The sequence below is a fragment of the Corapipo altera genome, unplaced genomic scaffold (assembly GCF_003945725.1).
Source record: "Corapipo altera isolate COAL_440 unplaced genomic scaffold, ASM394572v1 61003, whole genome shotgun sequence".
Lineage (NCBI taxonomy): Eukaryota > Metazoa > Chordata > Aves > Passeriformes > Pipridae > Corapipo > Corapipo altera.
Genome location: NW_020885014.1, coordinates 541,213 through 548,759, shown reverse-complemented (window position 1 = coordinate 548,759; position 7,547 = coordinate 541,213).

Below are 7,547 nucleotides of genomic sequence, written 5' to 3'. Positions count from 1 at the left end.
GCGTTTAAGAACTGTTAGGCACACTATCTGGATTTCTGTTTAGGGAGATTTGAAGTATAGCTCCGTTAAAATTCCGTAATCCATGGAATCAGGTTGGAAGAAAGCTCTGATGTCATCGGTCCAACCTGTGATCGAACAGCAGTCAGCTAGACCACGGCTCTGAGTGGTACAGACGATTAAAGACGTCCAGTCTTTAATCCTTAAAGACCTCTAGGAACGGGAACTCCACCACTTCCCTGGACAGCCCATTCAAATATTTAATCACCCGTTCTGAGAAATTCCTCCTGATTTCCAATCTAAATCTCTGCTGGCAGTTTGAGGCTTGTTCCTGGGAGCAGAGTCCAACCCCCACCTGGCCACAGTCTCTTGTCAGGGACATGCAGAGAGCAAGAAGGTCCCCCCTGAGCCTCCTTTTCTCCAGGCTGAGCCACCCCAGCTCCCTCAGCCACTCCTGGTGCTCCAGACCCTTCCCCATCTCTGTTCCCTTCCCTGGAGATGCTCCAGCCCCTCAATGTATCTCCTGAATTGGGGGGTCCCAGAACTGCCCCCAGGATTGGAGGTGCCTCAGCAGTGCCCAGCACAGGTGGATGGTCCTGGTCCTGTTGCTCCACTATTCCCCGTAAAGGCCAGATGCCATCGGCCTCTCTTGCCACCTGGGCACCATCAGCACCATCAACACAAACAGCTCCTTTGTCTTCCTTCCCTGGCTATGGGGAGGGGGGAGGAGGGGAATTAAATGGTGCTCTTGAATCTTGCAGCCTTGACAAGACACCAAGCCCCCTTTTTAGGTTTCTAATTATGGGAATTTGAAGTGTGTCTTGCTTAAAATAATTAAGGGCTGATAAGTAAGGCATGGCAGAGACGCTTGCACCAAATGTATGTGAAATATTACAGAAAACTCAGCAAAGCCAAGTAGCTTTGGATAGTGTGAATTTCAAGCATTTTCTCCAGGAATTTTTTCTTTTTTTGAATTTCACATTGATATTTAACATTAGAGGAACACAAATTGAGAATGAACATAATTGAGGATCAAAAACTGAAGCATTTAAGCGAGCGTTATTTCTTGACATTTCAGAAACTTCATGTTACTCCAGTGACAAAAAAATGCCCCCACCCTTAACAGCAGTTTCAAGCCTCTTTAGAAAACAACTGAGAACATGACAATCCAATGCCTGTAATATACCTTGAAGTTGTATCCTGATGGAAAATAAATCTATACATTCACTACAGTCTTAGAGAAACACACACTGAGATACTGTCAGAATTCTTTAATGTGCTTAAATCCAGCTGGTTTACGAGTTTTAAGTGTCCAGCCATTCATTATTTTCCGAGCTATATTTATTTATAAGAAGTTATCTGGAATTCTCTGTCAGGGAGATGCTGTGAGTGAACTGCCTCTAGAGGCAATGAACACTCGCGCCATGTGTGTCCGGAAAGGTCTTCTAGTGACAGATAGAGTCTTGTGTTCTCTAGACTGGAGCACGTTCAAACAAATTAGTTATAAGCATTCGTTGCATTGTTTTAATAGTTGCCAGTCACAATGTTTATTTGCTTTCAGAGCAAAAGAAAACAAATAAAAAGCCCTTGTTTTCAGGATTCTGTTATGGGATGACTTTCCTGAGGCATCCGTTTGTCTGTGTCCATGTGGGTCTGGTCACGGTGCTGCAGCCTGGGCTGGATGGGCAGCAGAACCAGGGGGAACTCAAGAGTAGAAGACATGGCCTGGTGGGAGGACAGGGGGCTCAGCAGGTCCAGCTGGGAAGGAGCAGGGCACTGGAACACCCAGCATGTCCCCAACACCCAGCTCTCTGAGCACCTGCCACCAGTGAGACCTCTGACCTCTCTGCCCTCAGCCCCAAGTGCTGTACCGGGCCTTGCCCTTTTTCTATGCCAGGTGATCTGACTCCGAGCTGATTTGCAAAGAAGAGTTGGGAATCCTGTAACATTCTAGCCCTGGGAGCTGCAGGCTCAGGGGCTCAACCAGGACTTTTACTTCAAAATATATATATAGGGTTCTTTATTATCTCAAGATAGTGTGAAGAGAATAAGCCACAGACTTGTTCCCAAAAGGTACTTTTATTAATTTAGGAGAGAAAATAAGGGAACTCGTCAAAAGTTCAAAAGGGCACTACACAAGCTAGACAGAAAGTTCCACCACAATACTGACCCAGCATATACTAATCCACAACACTGAGTCAAGATCCAGTCACTCCACAACACTTAAGTGAAAATCCAATCCCTGCAGCTCCAAGCTACCCAGAGCATCAAGAAAGGAGCAAAGAAAGAGAAGCAGAGAGAGCAACAAGAGAGAAGGAGAAAGAGGGAGAGACAGATCATAGAGCTACCACAGAAGCCTTGTAGGAGACCAGCTCTCACATATCCAGGTGGCAGGGCTGCGACACGAGGCAAACACATGCCCTTGGTTTTATCTACTCTGGTCCCTATGGCCAATTCCCCTAGGCAGGGTCTCTGACCCACCAGCCATTCTGGGGTTCCAGGCCAGGGTGAGGGGCAGTGTCCTCACTGTCCCTGCCAATGCAAGCCTGGCTTAGGATCTCCAGGAGATGTGTATTAGTTTCCCAGGCTGTTTGTGACTGACAGCTGCTCAAGAGCTGCCTCATTTGGGCTCCAGGGGCTGTCATGAGGGATACCACGCCACCTCACCTCCATGAGGTTTGGCCCATCCCTTCCCCCTACACACAGGCACACAAACACACACACACACTCCCCACAAAGTGGTTCCAACCTAACAGTTACTGATCTGGTGTCTAACAAATCCTTAGGGAGAGACAGAACAACTCCTCCCTCTCTCCTGATGCCGAGAAAAGCAGCAGCAGTAAAACTCAATAGCCACAAGTGCTATTAAGCAGGTGTTTGTTTATTCTACGCAGGCTGCGCAAAGGATAGCTCTGCCTAACACACGTGCTGCTCCCCCTTAACAACTTCTGCTTTATACAATTAGCTCATATGTATTCATTACACACTCTACATATTCATATCCTTTCCGAAAGTGTTTTATTCAAAACTGGGACACACCTTCTGGTGCTTGCGCACTACTTCCTCGTGGTTGTCCTCGGTGGTTGTGGGGATGAAGGCTTGAACTCTTCCTCAGAGCAAATCTTTTTGAACTTTTCACCCTGTTCTCGGGCATGCGCACTTTCTCGGTACCGTCTCCTGGCGACAGCTCCGTATTGGCTGCCTGTCTGCCCACAATCTCGTTGGCTGCTCATTTGCTACATTGCACACCCTTTCATTGGCTGCCCCTTCGCGCCATCACGCAGCTTTCCCATTGGCTGCTTATTGGCAGTTGCTAATTGGCTGCTTACCGGCAACACAGCTGCTTTCTTAGCAACACCACACGAACTGCAAGACTGCACTAATTAAGCTATGCAAATTACATGTCAACTAATATTTTCCTTTATCACTCCTTCTCCTCTAGGATCCCTTATGCCAGGGCAGGACTTGGCCCTGCAAACCCGGGTGATAGGGTAGACAAGAAGAGCTGACACCACTGTGTGCACCCTTCAGCTTCTCCTCCTGCTGATCATTCTTCTCTTTTCTCCTGAGTCTCCCCTGCTCCCTGTGTCTGGCAGAGGCAAGATCCTTCTCCTGGCCAGCCAGCAGCCCCCAGGGAGCAGAACCAGGGCTGCTGCTGCAGGGCTCCCAAACAGCTACTGCTGCTGCAGTACACAAAGGAGCAGGGATTCCACTCTGGCCCTGCTCCTCTCGGTCTCCTCCAGCAGCCAGGTCATCTCATGTTTCAAGTATTCCTCATGGTTCAACATCTGTTTGTCCATGTCCATATGGGTCTGGTCATGGTGCTGCAGCCTGGGCTGGATGGGCAGCAGAGCCAGGGAGAACAGGTGTTGCAGCCATGGCCTGGTGGGAGGCAAGGGGGCTCAGCAGGTGTGTCTGGGAGGGGAGCAGGTGCCTAGGGGCAGCCAGCATGTCCCCAAAGCCTCTCTGAAAGATTTCAGGTCAGTTTAGAATCTGGCACAGCTCCTGTTCTCAGCAGGGTTAAAGTGAACTAGGATACCATAAGAGACTCAGGAAAGAACAGTGGGCGGCTTAGGAGGTCGATGACGGCATTGCAGCTCTCTTTGGTTTGACAGAGGGAGTTCCTGAGCCCCATTCCCAAAACCAGCCCCTAGGAGAGCTCTGTGTGGACGTCCCACAGGAGTCCACAGCCTTGCGTTCTCTGTTGCACAGTTTTGGGCGTTTAGGGCTTGTCTCTCTAGTGAAGCACCTGTGGCCTTACCAGTGTCTGATGTTTAATTCCAGGTGGGATGGCACTTCAGCTGCTCTGGCTTTGTAAGTGAGCACCTTTAGGCCAATGACAAAGGTTTCCGTGGAAGTAAATTGTTTAAGCTTATCTTGCAAAAGTGAATTAAGAAATGTTAATACAAACTCTTTTAGTGGCAAATGCGAAGGGATGTCATTTCTACCACCAGCACAGATAGATAGGGAAGGAGGCTTTTTTTTCCTTGCAAGTGTAAAATGCAAATTCCATGCCCCGTTAAGATTTAACATTTGTGCAGTTTCTAGGTCTTCTGATAATTACAGTTTATTCCAACAGCATTCTGTACATGTCAAGGTGAGAAATATACTTTCACCTTGTAAAGCTTGAAGTAATGCTTGTTTCTGACAGTTGCCTTCTATAATCAAAGGCTACTACTTGTAGGTAAGGTCTGGGAGGGGTTTTTGTAGTTTGAAGCCGAAAAGGAGAATGTAGGAAGGAAAGGAGCTGAAAGTGCTGCTAGTTTTGCATACCGAGTCCTCTTCCATAGTCTGCTGTGCCCTCCAAGGGCTGCTTGGAGAAAGGAGCTGTAAAATAAGAAACTTGGTAGCAATGCTGTCCCTCACCCCTTGCCTGCTGAGGAAGACAGAGGAGCGTGTGTGCAGAGGAGGCAGGGTGTGTGTGTGGTAAAACCCAGCTGTGATTCAGAGGTGCACAGGATGTGCATATGTATGCTCATAAAGAGTACAACAGCCAAAAGGAAATGGCAGGTAGGAGCAGACTATTTTCATATCTTCTATTGCCTTTCCTGCACTTCACTCCCGACTGAAATGAGCAAAATTACTCAACCACTTTCAAACCTGTTGCGCTTTTGTCTTCACACACACACACACAAAAAATCAAAGAGCTGGTGTTAGAAATGAACGTCAGGCTTATGGGGCATTCCCTTGCACACTGCTGTTGTATGTGGTTTAGTTGGCAGGGATTGGGAATCAGGAAGTACTTGACCTCTCAATGTATTTTAAGTGGCAAAGATTGAAAGTTTTGGCACAGTTTGCCTTCACTTTCAAAGCTGTAGTAAAGACAGAAAAAATCTCTTGGACTCCTGGTGCAGAGAGAGGTTTTCATGGAGTCTGTTTCACACACAGTCGCACAACTCTGGGGTATTCTTATGTCCAAATTCCTGTAGCCAATTAGGACTACACTTGTTTAAAATTGTGCTTCTTGTTAGAGAGCTAGTTTGATCTTCACGTCCAAAAATGCCCTGGAAAATCCATCCATGACTTCCTTTTCAGCTTTGATTTAGCTTTGCAGTACCGATTTTCGATCTGCTGTTTGCATTTAGGTGTAATGAACATTTATTTTCTTAACTGTTTGCCTGTAGGTAGCCAATCTGAATCCAAAGGATAATTCCTCCAGTCTGAAGGAACATTTCTTTAAGGACATTCAGAAAGATTGGCCTGGCTACAGTGAAGTAGTGTGAAGGGGAGGGACAATAGCCATTTCGTAACACTTCAGGGAAATGAAGGTCTCTCTTCACTCTAAGGAAAGAACTAGGACACATAGATGTTTCTGGCTTGTAATGTGAAATGTTGGGTTGTCCTTACAGAAAATCAGCATCCTCTCAGAATTCTCCTAGCACCAGCCATTTGCAATGTGACCGATCCCAGGTTTTCGCAGAGAGGGATGTTAAAAACCTGACATTCTGACCCTATGTCGGCTGGCTCTGATTTTTTAAAATTCCTGCCAAAAAAGTTGTTGAAGTCTCAGACTCCGCTTGTTTGAGCTGTCTGGGTAAGCACAGCAGTGTGAGCAATGTCCCAAAGGGAGCCTTTGAGCACATGGTTCCTTTTGTTGCCTACTGACAAGTTTGACTGCAGATTTATTTAAAATGGAAGATTAGTTCCTCTATGATTATATATGTTAGTATTGAATAGTCGCTTCTTTAGTTAAAACTTAGGGCTATTTCCTATAAGATTATATAAGGTGGTGTTCCATATTTTCATTGAAAAAGTTCCAGAATTACCTTGCGACCTCAGATTAAACGTGGCGACCCGCTGAATTTAAGCATATTAGTCAGCGGAGGAAAAGAAACTAATGAGGATTCCCTCAGTAACGGTGAGTGAAGAGGGAAGAGCCCAGCGCCAAATCCCCGCCCCACTGTGGGGCGCAGGACATGTGGCGTACAGAAGCCCCCTCCCCGGCGGCACTCTCAGGGGACCCAAGTCCTTGTGATTGAGGCCGCAGCCCGCGGACGGTGTGAGGCCGGTAGCGGCCCCCCGGCGCACCGGGCCCGGGCTTCTCAGAGTCGGGTTGCTTGGGAATGCAGCCCAAAGCGGGTGGTAAACTCCATCTAAGGCTAAATACGGGCACGAGACCGATAGCCAACAAGTACCGTAAGGGAAAGTTGAAAAGAACTTTGAAGAGAGAGTTCAAGAGGGCAACCACTAGGGGAGGAGGTGGGAGCAGTTCCACGTAGGAGCGGAAGAGTAAAGAGAGAGGTGGAAAAGATTTTGCGTGGGAGAGATGGGCAAGAAATAATGCGAGAAAGCGAAATTACAGAATCACTGACCACAAGAGAGCTTCGAGATTTACGGAGAGATTATATGCGCTTGTCTGGTGAAGAAGTCCTCACCTGACTGGTGCGATGCTGGGACAAGGGAGCTGATAGTCATGTAATTGAAGGTGATGAAGCACGACAATTGGGATCCATTGCCTGAGACCCCGTGATAGAACAAGAAATGGGAAGGGAGAGACTGGCAGTAGAAGGGAGAAGTGTTCCTAGCTTGAAGGGCCCATGATGCTTCAGATCATCAGGGCCGAGATGCCACTCATAAATGGGCACGAGACCAAGGGGTGGATTTAGCCATGGATATCATCTCTCAAGTTATCTGTGACTGTGAAACCTGTGCTGCTATTAAGCAGGCAAAAAGGTTGAAGCCCCTATGGTATGGTGGACGCTGGGAGAAGTATAAATATGGGGAGGCCTGGCAGGTTGATTATATCATGTTGCCACAGACCCACCAAGGTAAACGCTATGTGCTTACCATGGTGGAAGCAAACACAGGATGGTTGGAAACATATTCGGTACCGCATGCAATAGCCCAAAACACCATTCTAGGTCTCGAGAAGCAGGTCCTGTGGAGACATGGCACTCCAGAGCAGATTGAGTCAGACAACGGGACTCATTTCAAGAACAGTCTAGTGGCTACTTGGGCACAGGAGCATGATATTGAATGGGTATATCACATTCCATATCATGCACCTGCTGCAGGAAAAGTAGAAAGGTGTAATGGACTGTTGAAGACAA